Source organism: Vicia villosa, linkage group LG2 (assembly GCF_029867415.1).
Source record: "Vicia villosa cultivar HV-30 ecotype Madison, WI linkage group LG2, Vvil1.0, whole genome shotgun sequence".
In the NCBI taxonomy this organism is placed as follows: Eukaryota; Viridiplantae; Streptophyta; class Magnoliopsida; order Fabales; family Fabaceae; genus Vicia; species Vicia villosa.
Window position 1 is genome coordinate 188,519,203 of NC_081181.1, and position 19,361 is coordinate 188,538,563.

At 31.1% G+C, this 19,361-nt stretch overlaps 1 long non-coding RNA gene across 1 annotated transcript; it reads right to left on the minus strand.

The window, feature by feature from the left end:
* Window positions 1–17,227: 17,227 nt before the first annotated feature.
* LOC131647703 (uncharacterized) lies at window positions 17,228–18,265 on the minus strand. The gene is made up of 3 exons (XR_009297909.1): window positions 17,927–18,265; window positions 17,734–17,838; window positions 17,228–17,524 (listed from the first exon to the last, which is right to left on the minus strand). It is a non-coding gene; the product is annotated as an uncharacterized LOC131647703 (long non-coding RNA).
* Window positions 18,266–19,361: the final 1,096 nt, after the last annotated feature.

Here is a 19,361-nt window from a genome sequence, read left to right on the forward strand (position 1 = left end):
TGGTGTTTTGGAATATGCTGTAGAGAGGACCACATAAACCAAGAAGAGTCACTCAGGTGGGGATTTAAATGAACAATGACCCTAGCTTGTAAGACACTAGTGTTTTAGTTTATCAATTAATAACCACCGATTGTTGAAATTACATTTTCCTTTTTTGTTTTGCCTTTTCCTCTAACATGTAAATGACACCTAATTTGTGAACTACCCACTTATTGATGTAAAATATACATTCTAATTATTGGAAGGTATTACATTTTTCCTATAGAATATTATATAGCTCATTTTAAAGAGCACTATTCTTTAACTTTTATTTGGATCAATGCAATGAGATGAAGGAGAGTGATACAAGATGAAATAGAATGATATTCTATTCTTTCGATGATTTAAAATCTAATAGAGTCGAGTCAATTGAAGTGATATGGATTTCATTTCATTCAATTATTTATCATCATATTTTTTTGACATATGATTTGAATAGAATGAAAAATTTATCTTGTTCTGCCTAAAATTTTCAAACGATAGAATGAAATCTTCATTTCGCTCCGCTCCATTTTGTTACATTTCACTCTATTCTGCTCTATTCATTTTATGATATCCAAACATAATCTTAGAAAATCAAAATCAAACGTTTTATTTTGATATTGTATTTGAAAGACGGTGGACGTCTAATTTAGACAGAGAAAAATTGATATCTTAAAGAGAAAAAATAATATAAAAATCTAAAATTGTATAAGTATTTAGTATTAACGTTGAATTTGAAGTAGCTCATTCTTCTTAGGATTTATATTTTGCTGCTTGTCAATATAATTTTTGGTTTGTTTTTGTCGTTATTGAGTCTTCTAACTTGATTGCGCACTTTAGGGTTGAGTTCATAATCTTCTTTTATGTATGCATAATCAAACTGTTTGATTATAGTCCTAACAATATGTTTTTAGTCAAATAGTCGAAGTTTTGAATCAAGAAACATATTTGAGAATGGTTTAAGTCATGCCAAGTTTCGATTCAGAATAACACTTCATTCTTATATTTTTTTCCCTAAAATCTTGAAGTGTGATTCAATTTGAATCAAAGTTTGTGAAAAAGCCTCTTCTGTGAGTCTAATTTAAATCACAAAAGTTCTTAACTCAAATCAAATACATTACTGAAAAGAAAATTTTATTTTTGTCAGTTTGATTTGAATCACAACACTCCATGACTTGGAATTAGAGAGGTTTGATTCGAATCACAAATATGATGGAGTCGAATTAAACTCAAACAATAGTTCTTGGTTTTTGGTTATGTGAATCTAATTCGAATAAGAGGTTTTGTTGATTCGAATCACATGACTCGAATTGTAAAATGGGTTGATTCGAATTACGAGAACAATTTTTCAAATCATTTACTCACTTGAATCGAATCATACTTCTTGCATGTGACTCGAATCAAATATCATTTTTCTCTCACTTTTGGTGCTAGATTTGCAACACATATATAAAACTTTTCTCAATTTCATTTCACAATGTTCATAACACATTCATCCACTTTATGATTAAGAACTCACAACATACATTTTCTCTCAACTTTCAAAATAGGTTTTGAACCTTTTGAGTTTTGGAAATGAAATTTCTTCATCTTTAATCTCCCACATCATCAATTGTTGTTTGGACCAAGTTCTAATCTTAGGGTGTGAGATCTGAGGAGGACCGTTCTTGTAATTAACGTTTTTGTAAAAATTTCTTGAGGATTTCAGGAGTTTGCATCTGTGTATATGGTTGTGGATGGGATCGACAAATGCAGCGAAAAAGAAAGAGTTTTTTCCAGGATTTCTTTGGTAGATTTGTGTGGATGCATACAGACAAAGTTGGAGTTTTTTCTCATCTTTCGATAATTTAAGGTTTAAGGAACCGATATGAACGAGTAAGGATCACTAAAGAATAGAAGCTTGAAGCACCATTCATTGGAGAGTTGAGTAGGCATAACGAGGATGATTTGTCGAACGATTATACATCCAGCGTATTATCTTCTTCTCTCTCTATTTACATTTTATTTATAATTACATCTTTATGTTTAACGTTTTCTTATAATCCCATGATATTAGGGTTTATCGTATTGATAGTGATTTCGTTGATAAGTTTTAGGTTTTGTTAGATTGAGATTCTTAAACCTTTCTTTGTATTAATTAAATTTGAAAGTCTGTAATGTTAGATTTCTTACCAAATTGATAAGATTCGTTTTACACAACTAGTGTAACTTGATTTTGATTCAATCGATATTAGGGGTGACAAAACGAGCCGTAGGCCGCCGGGTCAGCCCTCACACCCGCCATAAGATGGTAGGTTGGGTTAGGAGTTTGGTCTGCCGTCCGCCAAAACCCGCCGTCCGCTAATGCTCTCCCCGACAAAGCCCGGCCTGCCTATTTGTTCAATCCGTTCAGCCTTAAGCCCGCCATTTTTTTAGTTAATACTAGTAATTTTAATTCTTGATAATTTTATTTTACACATTTATTTGTAAATATATGCAACAATTTTTGAAGTATAATTTCTTAAAAAGATGCTTTATGAAAATTGTTCTAAAAAAATTGAAAAATTTAATTGAAAGGTAAAAAAACTTATTAATTTATCCAAAATATGAAAAATAAATTAATAAAAAAATAGGCGGACAAGCTCGCCGCACGTCACCTTGACGGAGAAGACTTGATTTTTATGTCCATTTTCATTTGACGGGCTTATCCACCCCACTCTTTTTTTGGCGGACTTAAGGTGGAGCAGAGCTGGGCAGTCCGTTTTGCCACCCCATTCGATATATTGATTGTATTGATATTCTTTTGATCTACATTTTATTTTATGTTTTGATTGAGTGCTGTGTATGTTTCATCTAAAAAGCATATTAAAATTATTTTCAAAATTATTTTTTTCGAAAACAATTTTAAAATCGCTCTATTTTTGAAAAGATCTATTCAGTCTCTCTTCTAAATCAATTAATCACCATATTCTCTTTCAACATGATTTTATGTCACAAAAATCATTTCTCAGTGTTTTAAAGGATAATTTTATAATGTACAAGAAAAATAATTATTGAATCATGCATTGACATGACTTGAGAAATCTAAATCAAGCCGAGAAATTTTGTAATGATATTAAGTAAACTATTATTAGACTCACTAATCATACGATAGAAGTCAAAATATTATTAAGAAAAACGTTGGCAATATGATCTATATTATAAGAATATCAATGTTATCACTAAAATCATTGTGGCAATTCAAGCTCATATGACAATTTCCACAATTATTTCTTTTGTTACGACAAGAAACAAGTATCAAGGTTAATATTTAGATTTGATTTGATTATTCTTGCAAAAAAGAAATGTGTTTCTTCTAGAGTGAAGAATAAACAACATCTCAAGATTTTAATACATACAGAAAGAAAATATACATTATGTAGTAGTGTAAATATTGTCTTTAAAGTTTCATAATATCAATGAGGTGATTGAATTCTTAAACTTTCTTCCATTTTAAATTTATATTCTTTATTGTCGTTTATTTGATTTTACATGATAAAGTTTAATATTATGTTGAACTCCTATGATCTATCACGTGTTGACACCAAATGCTCAACAAATTTATATTTTGTAGATTATAAATTTTTAAAGGATTTAAAGGAAATACATTGACATTGTAAAGCAGTTTTACATTGTCAGTAAAATCAAAACTGTTAAATTTTGTTAAAATTTGAATTTTTCTTTAAATTAAATATAATGTATTTATTTTTAAGGGTTGTGATGCACTGACCGTGTAAAATTTTTTACACTGACAGTGCATTAACTTTAAACTCTTTTTTAAATATATTTTGCTAATTGATTAATTATATATTCTCGCATATGAAACTATGTATATTTTTTTGTGTGTGAGAATATTTTTAAAATGTTAGAATCAAACATTATCTTGAATAGAAAATTATAGTGAAAATATGATTCATGTAACTGATTTTAATTAGTGAAATAATGTTTGATGTAGTTAATAATGTAGCTATCAACATTTTAGAATTTTAATTCAAACATCAATTAATGGTTCAAATTGATGTATGAAATGAAGATCGCAGAATCTATATCTACTTAAGATTCAATTACGTCAAGTTGTACTTTACACATTACTTTATATAATACTAGCGGGATACCCGTGCTATCGCACGGGGCCGTTTGGGTTTAATATTACGTGGATAAGATATATCTTATGAAGTTATTCCGTATATATTTAAACAATACACGTATTAATCGGATGAATATCTGTAATAAATTTAAACATATAGTATGTTAAATAAAATACAGCAATAAAATATATACATATATATTGTATAAAATTATAAGTTTAACGTGTATGAATATGGTCATTAAAAACAATGCATATAAGAATAATAATAATTGTTAAATAACTAAAAAACACATTTTAATTATTAAAAAAATAATTAAAAAATGTAATATTTTTCATAATAAAGAAATTATTATTTTATAACAAATTATACATTGTGGGATATAAGCAATAGATTACAAAGTTATTTTATAACACCTATGTATTTTTTATATATTACAAAGTTATCATATATGGATTTGGTAATTCAAAACAATGCATATATATGGGATAGGATCAAATGACACCAAGGTGTCAAAGTTTAATTTGACACCAAATCTCAATCGTTAAAAGAATTGATCCAACGGTGATACTAAATAGCCTATTTTTTAGGAGAGATATATGCTATGTATTTTTTTTATTATTATTTTATTCTATTTAGTATCACCGTTTGATCAATTCTTTTAACGGTTGAGATTTTGGTGTCAAATTAAACTTTGACACCTTGGTGACATTTGATCCTATCCCTATATATATATATATATATATATATATATATATATATATATATATATATATATATATATATATATATATATATATATATATATATATATATATATATATATATATATATATATATATATATATATATATATATATATATATATATATATATATATATATATATTCAATATATGGCTTTGTTATGATAAATTATTAACAAATATAATATATTTTAAATCATATGATGTCGCACGGGTTTGGTCAGGATTTCACATTACATGTATCTAGTTTTGACTTGTAAAGTTCCTTTATATATATAAAAAATTTACTTCTACCCGTTAATTCAGATGAGTTAATTCTAAAAATTTATTAAACCTATTTTAGATATTATTCCATTTTCTCAAGTTCTTTTATATATATCAAACATTTATTCAATAACTGATATCTCATATATATACATTCGCATCTACCCGTTAATTCAGATAAGTTAAAAACTCAATTGAATCCGAATGAGTTAACTCTAAAAATTTATTAAACATATTTTAAATATTATTCCATATTTCCAAACATAAAATATATGACAGCTCTCGTCAAACTTACGAATTTTACAAATCTAAAATGTAATTATTGTAGTTATCATTTAATTGTCTTTTAAAGACTTTTCATCTCCACGTGTGACCTTTCAAATTAATTGCATTGAGCAGTAAAAAACTGAATTTGCATTGAAAAGTTAAAAAGACGATTTTTAATGTTTCAAAAATGCTATATTATTCATATAGGACAAAATATAAAAAAGTCACCCGTATTTTTTTTTATGTTAGATGAAAGCAAAAGTCATTTAAAAAAAACTCTTTTTGACTTTTAAAATTATGACATTAAGAAATAAATAATAATTATGAGGAATTTAATTTTCAATTCAATAATAATTATTTCATTCAATAATAAAATTTCGTAAATCTATATTAAATGATAATTTGACAATTATTCTTGTAATTATCATTTAATTGCCTTTAAGATCTATGTGAATAAAAAAATTTGAATTGAAAGCTCAAAAAATTGGGTTCCCCGTATATGTATGTATTAGAAGACTTTTCATCTCCGCGTGTGATCTTTCAGATTAGTTGCATTCAACAAAAAATAATTGAATTTGCATTTAAAAGTTAAAAAATATGAGTTTTAATAGATATATTTAAAAGTTAAAAAATAGATAGTAGCCTAAATGCTAATCCATCTGTGGCTTGGAGCAATCTGTGTATTCGTAATCCTGCTCGTCCTTGCTCGATTATGATACTTTGGTTACTATGTCATAGGCGGCTTGCTACTAAAAGCAGGTTGAGTAAACTTGGATTCATTAACAATACAATCTGTCCTGTGTGTGGGCTAACTGAAACCGATAGCCATATTTTCTTTGATTGCAGCGAGTACCGTGAAATTTGGAGGGCAGTGCTTCATTGGATTCAAATTGATCGATGTCCTAAAATTTGGGAAGAGGAATCTATCTGGCTTATGTCGCATACAAAAGGCAAAGGTTGGCGTGCTCGTCTTCTTAAGCTTGCACTGGCTGAAGGAGTATATGGTATATGGATACACAGGAACAATATGATTTTTGGAACTCCAAGGGATAGAAAACATACTATTCAAGGGATTATTGATAAAATAGTCTATAGGAGTTGGGCTTGTAGAATTTTGAAACCTCATATAGCTAGTCTTATGACTAATTAGAGCTCCCCTCTAGTTTTCTTTGTTTATCTTGTGCTGGATCTTTATGATCGCATTGTATTAACTATTTTTGGTTAATAAAGTTCTTTATTTCCAAAAAAAAAAAATAGATATGGTCATTTGCATTTTTATTGTTTCAAAAATGCTATATTATTAATATAGGACAACTAAAAGTTAGGAAAAACAAATAAAAACAGTCATCCGTATTTTTTATATTAGATGAAAGCAAAAGTATGTAATTTATAAGTACTTTAGTTTTTATATAATATAAATTAAGATAAATTCTTAGAAAGAAATAAATTTTCTCCCATTAAAAATATTCCTTTTATTCTTTAATACTTAAAAAATCATTTTCACATATTTTCTAACAAATATATTATATTGAATAGGATTAAAATAATAATAAATAATATAATTAATATATTATATATTATTTTAATAATTAAAATAGTTATAAAAGCAGTGTTTATTCCGATTATGTAAAAATTAGTACACAAATGATTAAGGAAATAATATATTTTTTAATAATTAAGACATATTTATCAGATTGTGTATATTCTCCAATTTTTAATAGAATCTCATATTTTTATTTACACTTCCAATATTTCTATATGATTTTTCTTTCCACAGCAATTATAATAAACTTTCTAAAAATCACCTGCCTCTTCTTCATTTCCATCGAGAATACAGTCTATTTTTTATAAATTAATTGTATCAACAATATACTTTTTCTCGTTTATAATTTATTGATAACTTTTTAAAAACAAATGATGAATAAAAAGTGGCAAATATCCTCAATAAATGAATAAAATATTTATTATAGTAATAAGGGATATGTACAAATATCATAAAGTGATTGATTTAATGATAGAAAAGTATAACGTGGGAATTTTAATTTATTGTATGGTCATAAACCATGGTTTGATTTAATAATAAAATTTTATAGAATCTACCATAAATATAATTAAATCATAATTATTGTAATTATTATTTAATTGTCTTTAACATATATAAAAATAAAAATATGAATAGAAATAAAAAAAAATTAGATCCCTATCTTAGTTTAAAAATTAGTTGACACAACATAGGGACCTAACAAAAGTTGGTCCCATTTCAGATCTATTGTAACCTTGCGTTTGCAGATCTATTGTTTTAATATTCATATGTTATATTATATATGATTTAGTTTTTCATGAATATCATTTATCATTTTTGTTTATCATAATTAACATTATAAATTTTTTTAAAAAAGATTTTGTTTTATTTTAGTGATTATATAAGTTAAAAAAATATAATTCTAATTAAAAAATTAAACAAAGTTAGAGAATACAATAATTATAAGATATTTACCTTTTTTATTTAAATAAATCATAATCTTTATTATAGTCACTCCATATTATTATTAATCTTATCTAAAAATGAATTAGTAGATGATAAGAAATTGCAGTATGATTATAATATTTTTAAAATTTCATTATCATCTATTTAAAACACTAACAAAATCACATTAAAAACAATAAAATAAATTATTTCAATTTAATAAATAACTTAATAATATATCACAGTGACTATGATGAATAATTACATAATAAAATATTTAATTAATAATGACACAAATTTCTTTAATAAATGACTAAAATATTTTGATTTTCAATTCAATAATAATGATTTAGTAAATGCTAACAAATTGGTAACTACTAACTATTCTAATTCATTGAAAACTGCTTCAGTAGAAATTGCTAAAAAATGCGTACTAAAAAAGAGTAACTGCTAAGTATTGCAATTCATTAAAAACAAGTAACAAATTAGTAACTGCTGACTATGGCTAACTATGGCTAACTGTAACACCCCAATTCTACCCAAAACATTTAGGCACGAAAATATCAGAGTATTAAAATTTCATACAACACAATTAGGATGTTACACTAAGTAACCAAACAAACACCTAGAAAACAAACGGACATCAGCGATGCCAAAAGCATACAACACCTGCCAATAAAATGATACATAACACACGGAAGATATGAACATATATATATATATATATATATATATATATATATATATATATATATATATATATATATATATATATATATATATATATATATATATATATATATATATATATATATATATATATATATATATATATATATATATATATACGTATAGCTCTCACTCTCAAAGAGGAGTTTTCCAAAATAAAGTGTTTACAATACACAATGGCACGTTATCATATATACATGTTCAAAGAGTTATATATAAATAAATAACAACAGACTCCCGACTCCCCGGTGTTACGTATCAGAGCAACTGACAAGACCGACTGGAGAACTACCTCTTCCAAAAGACTCCCAAAGCGGCTAATCTGCAGGATGCCACTCAAGCATCAAATCAGCAGAAGGGTGAGAATATAATTCATAATGAAAGCATGACAATTATAGTAATGCCAACAAGTATCATCAAGAATCATACAACAAAGTAATCCACTCATTCAACCACAATCAATATATAAGTAATGTGACACATGAATGCTAACATAAATTATACAGACAGACAATGATGAATGAGACTCGACTATGCATATGCATGTGGTACCAAATCCGGAGTAAAACTCCCCTTGTCATTATGACAAATACACCTTTGCCGAGCATTATGCTGGGACTTCTTTCCCTCAGGAAAATACACCTTTGTCGAGCATCAAGCTACGACTAAACGTCATCGAGCATTTAGCCCCCACTGATGACCTCTTGCCACTAGGGCAAATACACCTTTTTACCGAGCATTAAGCCCCCACTGGTAATAATTGCCAATACAGGCCACCTGCTAATAGCATTCCGCCATTAACGTAATGAAATGTTATGCTGTGCAGATATATGACTCTATTACACGACAACAACAACATCAATAATATAACACGGTCACATACCCACGTTACACCGTTTATATTCTATCCAAAAGGATACATCACCAATTAATAACATCGTTATCAATTACATCACACCATAATTACCACACAGGCATTAATAAGCACACAGCACACATTCACCGTTCAAACATACTGGCCACATCGGCATAGATGAACGTATAACACACTCATACACATCAAATTAATATTGGTCATCGGCCCACAACTTCATCAATACATCATCAACAAGTTATAATAACAACAATTCAACAATGATAATACATCATTCTCATAACAACATTTACTTGCCATAAGGCCACACATCATGTTAATAACAAACAACCAAACATCGTCACATATCAAGAATGAACATTCATTAATACATAACACATATGAACATGATCTCATGTTATTAACAACTAATCACATACCTCGTACCATTACGACAACATTCACACAACGCATTATCAATTACAACCAAGCACTATGATTATTTCCCAATCATATCGCGCATATAAACAATTATGTGTTTTCATCAACAACACCTCATAACCTATTAATAACAAGCTAACCAAGCCTATACCATCATATAGAACATCCAACTAGCTTCCTAACACTTCGAACGGCGTACGAAATGGAGCTAAGGATCAAAAGTTACAAGGTTTCAAAGTTTGGTTAATTGAACACACTACACAACTCATCACTTGATCCTAATAAAAATAATAGGAGAACACATCCTATGAATCATTTAATTAGATAATAATATAGGTTATTGCGTTAGCTTTCCAACGCTTCGAACGGCGACAAAATCGGAGTTACGGTTCAAGAGTTACGAAGTTTCAAAGTTTTGGAAAAACAAAATATGCTGTTGGCCGCTCAGCGGGCCGCTTAGGCCGCTAAGCGGAAATTCCAGAAACGGACCAACGAAAACTCCGCTCAGCGGGCCTGAGGCCGCTTAGCGGACCTGAGAAAAACCAGAAAAAACCCAGCACGAACAGAACTGTCTCAAGCCCCTTATACCCACCAAAACCACTCCAAAACATCATTATAACACCAATACAACACATACATACCATATAAACAACATAACATCCAACTTTCATGGTTGATTCTTTAATCTTTCTCAAAACCTAACTTTTTCTCCAAACTCAATCAAGCCATGGAAATGGAAAACAAACATGATCAATCATCATAACACAACAAAGACATCATTTAATCATCATACAATCATTCTCAAACAAAGTTAAATCAAACAAAGACCACACAAGAAAATTGTGGAAATTGGAACAAGAAGAACAAGAACAAGAACAAGACTATAAGAATCATACATCCAAGATAAATTAGATTCACCCCCTTACCTTGCTATAGCAACGATCGGAACTCGAATCGGTCGAGAATCCACCAATCTCCACTTTTTCCTCTTTTCCTCTTCTTCTTTCTCTCTTCCTTTCTTTCTCTTCTTTCTTTCCTTTTTCTTTCCTTTCTTTTTCTTTCTATCTTTTTCCTTTATAAAGAAAATATCTATCCCGCGGAAATGACCAAAATGCCCCTACGCACAAATATCGTTCAAACGCCCCAAAACGCGGAATATTACCTTAATAATATTTCCGGTACCAAAAATATGAAAACCTTCAATTAAATATTAATCCGCCATCCCGAACTAATACCGACTGAAACAATTCCAAAAACGGTAAAATTCCAATAAACGTCACAAACGTCCAAATCAAGTATATACTTATTTTCCGGGCGTTACAACTCTCCCCCACTTAGAAGATTTCCGTCCTCGGAAATATCCCAAACACAAACAAACTTGGATACGCCCTTGCCTCCGACTAACCAACTACCAAGCCACGAAAGCAACGACACAATCAGCACCAACAACGAACCACTCTAGCTAAAAGCAAAACAACCAAAACACAACAACGACAACGAGATGCAATGCCCATACAATGCACTCATCGACTAACACCAAAACACAAGATATAACCAAGACACAGACAACAACCCGGTCGCACAACATCCAAATAACCATGCCAAGACATAGCAGTCAAACATGTAACCAAAACATCTGGTGGTCTTATAATTCCTACCACATCCACTGTCCATAATTTGAACTCTAACAATTCATACACATACGAACCGCGTCATTTCACGCTTCCGATGCACACTCTGATTTCCCATAACAAACAGATTTACCAATTCCATAACCATCTTCCAGCTCCTTCTAGTATTCACCAGAAACTCATTGTTCTCTCTTAACATACTCAACCTCTTAATCTGCTGTGTCAGCTTGCACACCAGACAAAAGTCTTTGTATTATCCAATCAAAGGCAAAAAGCTAATCCACACACATCCTTGTTTCACAACACAAGCCCTCATAGATCCTTAAGTGACCAAATCGTCCTCTCAGTCTGACCAATATACAACTTGCAAGTACTTCCATCGGTTAATCCATTCTTATCGAAATAACGTGAGCAGATTTCGTCAATATATCCACAATGACCCAAATCGCCTCACAATTACTCGACGTCCTCGGCAAACCAGAAACAAAATCCATAGAAATGCTATTCCACTTCTACCCAGGAATGGATAACAGTTATATGAAACCAGACGACTCCTGACAAGTCAAACACAATTAAACAAATCCCTTCATATCCTTCTTCATTACCTTGCCACTAAAAATGACCTTCTCAAATCTTGATACCTCTTAGTAGCAACAGGATGAATACTCAAATCACTACGACGCACCTCATCCAAAGTCCTCTTTTCAAATCCGAACATTAGGAATACAAACTCGATCATGACATCTCATGACATTGCTCTTATCAATCCGAAGATCACCATCTTTATCTTTGACTAATAAATGTCATCTTATCAACCCATTCAAATCCGATTTCCGACCTTTTCTAATATCATAAAGAATACCATAAGTAAGCTTTCACATCTAAAGCTCAACACTTGAAGAAGTCGCTTTACGAACCAAACTCAAATCTCACAACTGTTTCAACAATCACAATACTCGAATCATCCACATAGACGTATGTAATGGTTTCTCATATTCAACTCGTTCTGATCAAACGAATACTTCAAACTCTTGTAGTCACTTACACACACAAATCTCGATCCGAATAATTAGTGCCTTCAAATTTCCCAAACAGAAATAACAACTGCCAACTTTAAATCTTGTGACAGATAAATCCTTTCAAAAATCTTAACTTGCATAAAAGCATAAACCTCCACTTACCCCTTGAACATTCACTTCACTCAACCAAAAATTCACACAAGGGAACTTAGCAAACAACTTCTTCTTCCCAACACGGACAAAACAATTCTCAAGTACTTAGCATGACCATCTTCACACTGATGATACCCATACCTCAAATCAAACTTGCAAAACAAACAAGCTCAAACCAATTTGATCCATCAAAATATCAATCCTCGAAAGTGGATACTTTTCCTTAATTGTCACTTTTCTCAATTGTCTAAAATCGACACAAAGCCTCACAGAACCTTCCATCTTAACCAACAAAGCACGTGCACCCTACGGCGACACACTCGAACAAACAAACTTCTTCTCAAGAAAATCCTTAAGTTGACTCCTCAACTCTTCCAACTCAGAAGTTGGCATCCGATACGGAACCCTCAACACAACAATAGTTCTAGGAACTAAATCCGTCAAAATAGAACTCCAAGACAAAATTCCTCCTTTCGACGATGAATCAATTAAACCTTCAAGAAACACTTATACAAATGCACAACTATCCGCAATTCCCACAATTGCTCTTTCTCAAGAACATCCAAAGTCGTCGACAACATAAACAACGTCGTACCACCTTGCACCAACCCATTCACTTTCAATATTATCAAACTAGCCAGATAAGCCTATCACGTCCAATACGATCCCGTCCACTATCAACAAGAGATTAAGGGTGATCAAGTCCTCAATTTGTCAATAGGTAGCCGACAATCATAATAGAGTATAAACTATCAGTACTAACATTAATAATATTCTTTTCCAACTTTTGCTCATAGCACAGAAGCACTATGATTCCATAATTCATAAATCTCCCAAGATTATCTGAACCAGCCAACCCGACATCTTGTAGCTACGTACCAAAACACTTCTAACAATATCTCAAAACAAAATACCTGAGATCCTACTCATCTCTTCATACTCCTAATTCTTACTCGAGTTCCAAAACGTTTCTAACAACTTCAACTCACACAAGGCTACTCAAACAACAACTTCATAGTCCATCAGTAGCGTTAGAGCATCACAACTCTCTAAATTCCATTCTTTATAAATAACCAAAATCTACTCCGTGACACTCCAACTTGATTAACAACCAAAGTCTTAAGTCCAAGTCGCCTTCACTTCAGAAAACAACAAATTCCAACAACACTAGTACTGCTGCCCTCAGTAGCATACTAACATCTTGCAACTGTAACATATCCGAGAAGCATATCTTCTCCCCCACTTGGCTTCAAACCACTCCTGCATACATCCGACTAGAGGCACAACAAGTACTGACAGTGCTCCACACACTTATCACGTACTGAGGAATTAAACAACATTAGACAACACTGGCCGGACAGACCGACCTGCTCTGATACCACTAATGTAACACCCCAATTCTACCCAAAACATTTAGGCACGAAAATATCAGAGTATTAAAATTTCATACAACACAATTAGGATGTTACACTAAGTAACCAAACAAACACCTAGAAAACAAACGGACATCAGCGATGCCAAAAGCATACAACACCTGCCAATAAAATGATACATAACACACGGAAGATATGAACATATATATATATATATATACGTATAGCTCTCACTCTCAAAGAGGAGTTTTCCAAAATAAAGTGTTTACAATACACAATGGCACGTTATCATATATACATGTTCAAAGAGTCATATATAAATAAATAACAACAGACTCCCGACTCCCCGGTGTTACGTATCAGAGCAACTGACAAGACCGACTGGAGAACTACCTCTTCCAAAAGACTCCCAAAGCGGCTAATCTGCAGGATGCCACTCAAGCATCAAATCAGCAGAAGGGTGAGAATATAATTCATAATGAAAGCATGACAATTATAGTAATGCCAACAAGTATCATCAAGAATCATACAACAAAGTAATCCACTCATTCAACCACAAACAATATATAAGTAATGTGACACATGAATGCTAACATAAATTATACAGACAGACAATGATGAATGAGACTCGACTATGCATATGCATGTGGTACCAAATCCGGAGTAAAACTCCCCTTGTCATTATGACAAATACACCTTTGCCGAGCATTATGCTGGGACTTCTTTCCCTCAGGAAAATACACCTTTGTCGAGCATCAAGCTACGACTAAACGTCATCGAGCATTTAGCCCCCACTGATGACCTCTTGCCACTAGGGCAAATACACCTTTTTACCGAGCATTAAGCCCCCACTGGTAATAATTGCCAATACAGGCCACCTGCTAATAGCATTCCGCCATTAACGTAATGAAATGTTATGCTGTGCAGATATATGACTCTATTACACGACAACAACAACATCAATAATATAACACGGTCACATACCCACGTTACACCGTTTATATTCTATCCAAAAGGATACATCACCAATTAATAACATCGTTATCAATTACATCACACCATAATTACCACACAGGCATTAATAAGCACACAGCACACATTCACCGTTCAAACATACTGGCCACATCGGCATAGATGAACGTATAACACACTCATACACATCAAATTAATATTGGCCATCGGCCCACAACTTCATCAATACATCATCAACAAGTTATAATAACAACAATTCAACAATGATAATACATCATTCTCATAACAACATTTACTTGCCATAAGGCCACACATCATGTTAATAACAAACAACCAAACATCGTCACATATCAAGAATGAACATTCATTAATACATAACACATATGAACATGATCTCATGTTATTAACAACTAATCACATACCTCGTACCATTACGACAACATTCACACAACGCATTATCAATTACAACCAAGCACTATGATTATTTCCCAATCATATCGCGCATATAAACAATTATGTGTTTTCATCAACAACACCTCATAACCTATTAATAACAAGCTAACCAAGCCTATACCATCATATAGAACATCCAACTAGCTTCCTAACACTTCGAACGGCGTACGAAATGGAGCTAAGGATCAAAAGTTACAAGGTTTCAAAGTTTGGTTAATTGAACACACTACACAACTCATCACTTGATCCTAATAAAAATAATAGGAGAACACATCCTATGAATCATTTAATTAGATAATAATATAGGTTATTGCGTTAGCTTTCCAACGCTTCGAACGGCGACAAAATCGGAGTTACGGTTCAAGAGTTACGAAGTTTCAAAGTTTTGGAAAAACAAAATATGCTGTTGGCCGCTCAGCGGGCCGCTTAGGCCGCTAAGCGGAAATTCCAGAAACGGACCAACGAAAACTCCGCTCAGCGGGCCTGAGGCCGCTTAGCGGACCTGAGAAAAACCAGAAAAAACCCAGCACGAACAGAACTGTCTCAAGCCCCTTATACCCACCAAAACCACTCCAAAACATCATTATAACACCAATACAACACATACATACCATATAAACAACATAACATCCAACTTTCATGGTTGATTCTTTAATCTTTCTCAAAACCTAACTTTTTCTCCAAACTCAATCAAGCCATGGAAATGGAAAACAAACATGATCAATCATCATAACACAACAAAGACATCATTTAATCATCATACAATCATTCTCAAACAAAGTTAAATCAAACAAAGACCACACAAGAAAATTGTGGAAATTGGAACAAGAAGAACAAGAACAAGAACAAGACTATAAGAATCATACATCCAAGATAAATTAGATTCACCCCCTTACCTTGCTATAGCAACGATCGGAACTCGAATCGGTCGAGAATCCACCAATCTCCACTTTTTCCTCTTTTCCTCTTCTTCTTTCTCTCTTCCTTTCTTTCTCTTCTTTCTTTCCTTTTTCTTTCCTTTCTTTTTCTTTCTATCTTTTTCCTTTATAAAGAAAATATCTATCCCGCGGAAATGACCAAAATGCCCCTACGCACAAATATCGTTCAAACGCCCCAAAACGCGGAATATTACCTTAATAATATTTCCGGTACCAAAAATATGAAAACCTTCAATTAAATATTAATCCGCCATCCCGAACTAATACCGACTGAAACAATTCCAAAAACGGTAAAATTCCAATAAACGTCACAAACGTCCAAATCAAGTATATACTTATTTTCCGGGCGTTACACTAACTATTCCAATTCATTGGAAATTGATATGGCAGGAAAGCTAGGAAAGCTATTATCCTATAGGTAGAAACTTTCATTGATACTTTACATCAATAATCCACAAAACTTAGAAACATTCATTGATACTTTACATCAATAATCCACAAAACTTAACCTATAATTTGAACCATCACAACAACTAAATAATACAACACCAACACATTTGAGAAACAAAACAATATTCAACCGCAGCTGCAAACAACATTCTAATCCATCTTCTTCTTTATAAATTTTCATCACCTGCATAAAAAAAACTCAACATAAAAATAAAACACAACACTAACTCAGACTTAAAATCTAAAAATAAAAAATAACACTAATTCACATTCTTTCAACTCTATTTCAATTCCTAACACAAGATAACATTCCGTTTGAAGGGATAAAGAAATATCTCAAAAAACCAAAAAAAAAAAAACCCCAAAAGACCCTAATCAAGTACAATTATATAGAGGAAGAGACATCCAGATTCATTGGAAATTGATATTGCAGGAAAGTTATTATCCTATAGGTAGAAACTTTCATTGATACTTTACATCAATAATCCACAAAACTTAGAAACTTTCATTGATACTTTACATCAATAATCCACAAAACTTAACCTATAAAATTTGAACCATCACAACAACTCAAAAATACAACACCAACACATGCTGCAAACAACATTCTAATCCATCTTCTTCTTTATAAATTTTCATCACCTGCATAAAAAAAACTCAAAACATAAAAATAAAACACAACACTAACTCAGACATAAAATCTAAAAATAAAAAATAACACTAATTCACATTCTTTCAACTCTATTTCAATTCCTAATTCAATTCCTAACACAAGATAACATCCACTTTGAAGGGATAAAGAAATATCTCAAAAAATAAAATAAAAAAACCAAAAGACCCTAATCAAGTACAATTATATAAAGAAGAGACATCCAGATCTGATAATTGGAATTCCTCTCATTTTGTATTTTTCAACCGGGCGACACATGAGACGAATGGTTCAATATGCAATGAATCTGAAAAGAAAAAGAATACATGGTAAGAAATCAATGGTGTAATCAGAGAAAACCCAAAATTAGGGTTCCAAATTCAGAGAATACTTACCGTGAAAAAATATCGTGTGAGGCGTTTGTTCGTCGGTTTCTTTCCCGTTCTCCTTCTCTTCGACTTAGATCAGTTCTTTTTTCTTTCTGTGTTTCTGTTTGTTTCAATGTGGCAATATGTTTCCCTCTATGCCCATACCAACAACCACAACACTCCCTAAGCAGTGCCTTAAGATCCAAAAACCAAATCGGAATAGGGGAAACTAAAAATTTGATGATGAAGAAACAGAGGGAAACTAAAAATGGAGAAGATTTAAGAAGAAGAAGGTTGGAGGTTGAAATCGTAGAGAAGAGAGAGAGAGAGAGAGATTGAATGAATCTTGGGAAGGGTGGAAGAGAAAGAGTTTTGGCTTATTTAGTGAGATGGTAGTTTGTGGAGAAAGATAATATATATAATGATGAATGGTTTAGGGTTTTCTGTTTTCACGATGCATTCTTTTCATTTTCCCAAATAAAAAGTTGGAAAGTGACTTTTTTAGAAAAATGGGAAGTGGTTTTTCATTTCTCAAGGAGAAATTTAAAATTTGAAAACTGTAATTATTAGCTTTTTATCTAATCAATGCATGAAATGTGGGAAAAGTTGGTTTAATAAAATAAGGAGATTTAAAAAATAAGGGAAAATTTAATGATTAGTAATTTTGTAGTGACGCCATGTCAGCAACTTTTGAATTACAATCAACCATGTTTAAGTATTTAACAAAATGACTAAGTCGTCCCTAATTATTAGATTAGTTTAGCTTAAAGTCAGTTTGGGTAAACATGGTAATTCCAGGTACTTTAAATTTTATATATTGTTAATAGACTACTTCCATGTTTTTATTATAAGTCGTTTTAAACTTTTCACACATATTAAAAAAAAATTATTGTATGAAAATGAATTTTTTTTGAAAGTTTTTATAAAATTGTCCTTCATTAATGACATGTGGAAGATAAATTTATATAATTAAAAGGAGAAAGAATAATAAATATTTAAAGATATAATTAAAAAGTTATTATTAATTGTTCATTAAAATTATAAAGCGACTTATATCTAAATACAATTTTATTTTTAAAATAACTTATAATAAAAAACAGAAGGAGTATAAATGTATAATACATTAAATCTATAGTGTTGCTTGCTTCCGTTTAACTTACAATTTTATTTTAAAAATCATATTGCAATGTCATGTTTAATTTTGTAATGTTATATATACAATTATATCAATATCAATTTCAAAACAGTAAAGTATCAATTTGATTTTTTTTCTTCAATTTGAACACGAAATGGTAATAACCGTAAGTTTAAGAAATATTTTAATTTCAATCTCATTTTATCAAACGGAGCAAAACCCCGTACACGTGTGGATGCACATTTTTTTTATCTATACATTCTAAAAAACAAAAAACTGATATTTTACCCGATCATACTCAAATGAGTGTGAAGGCCTAATTTAAAA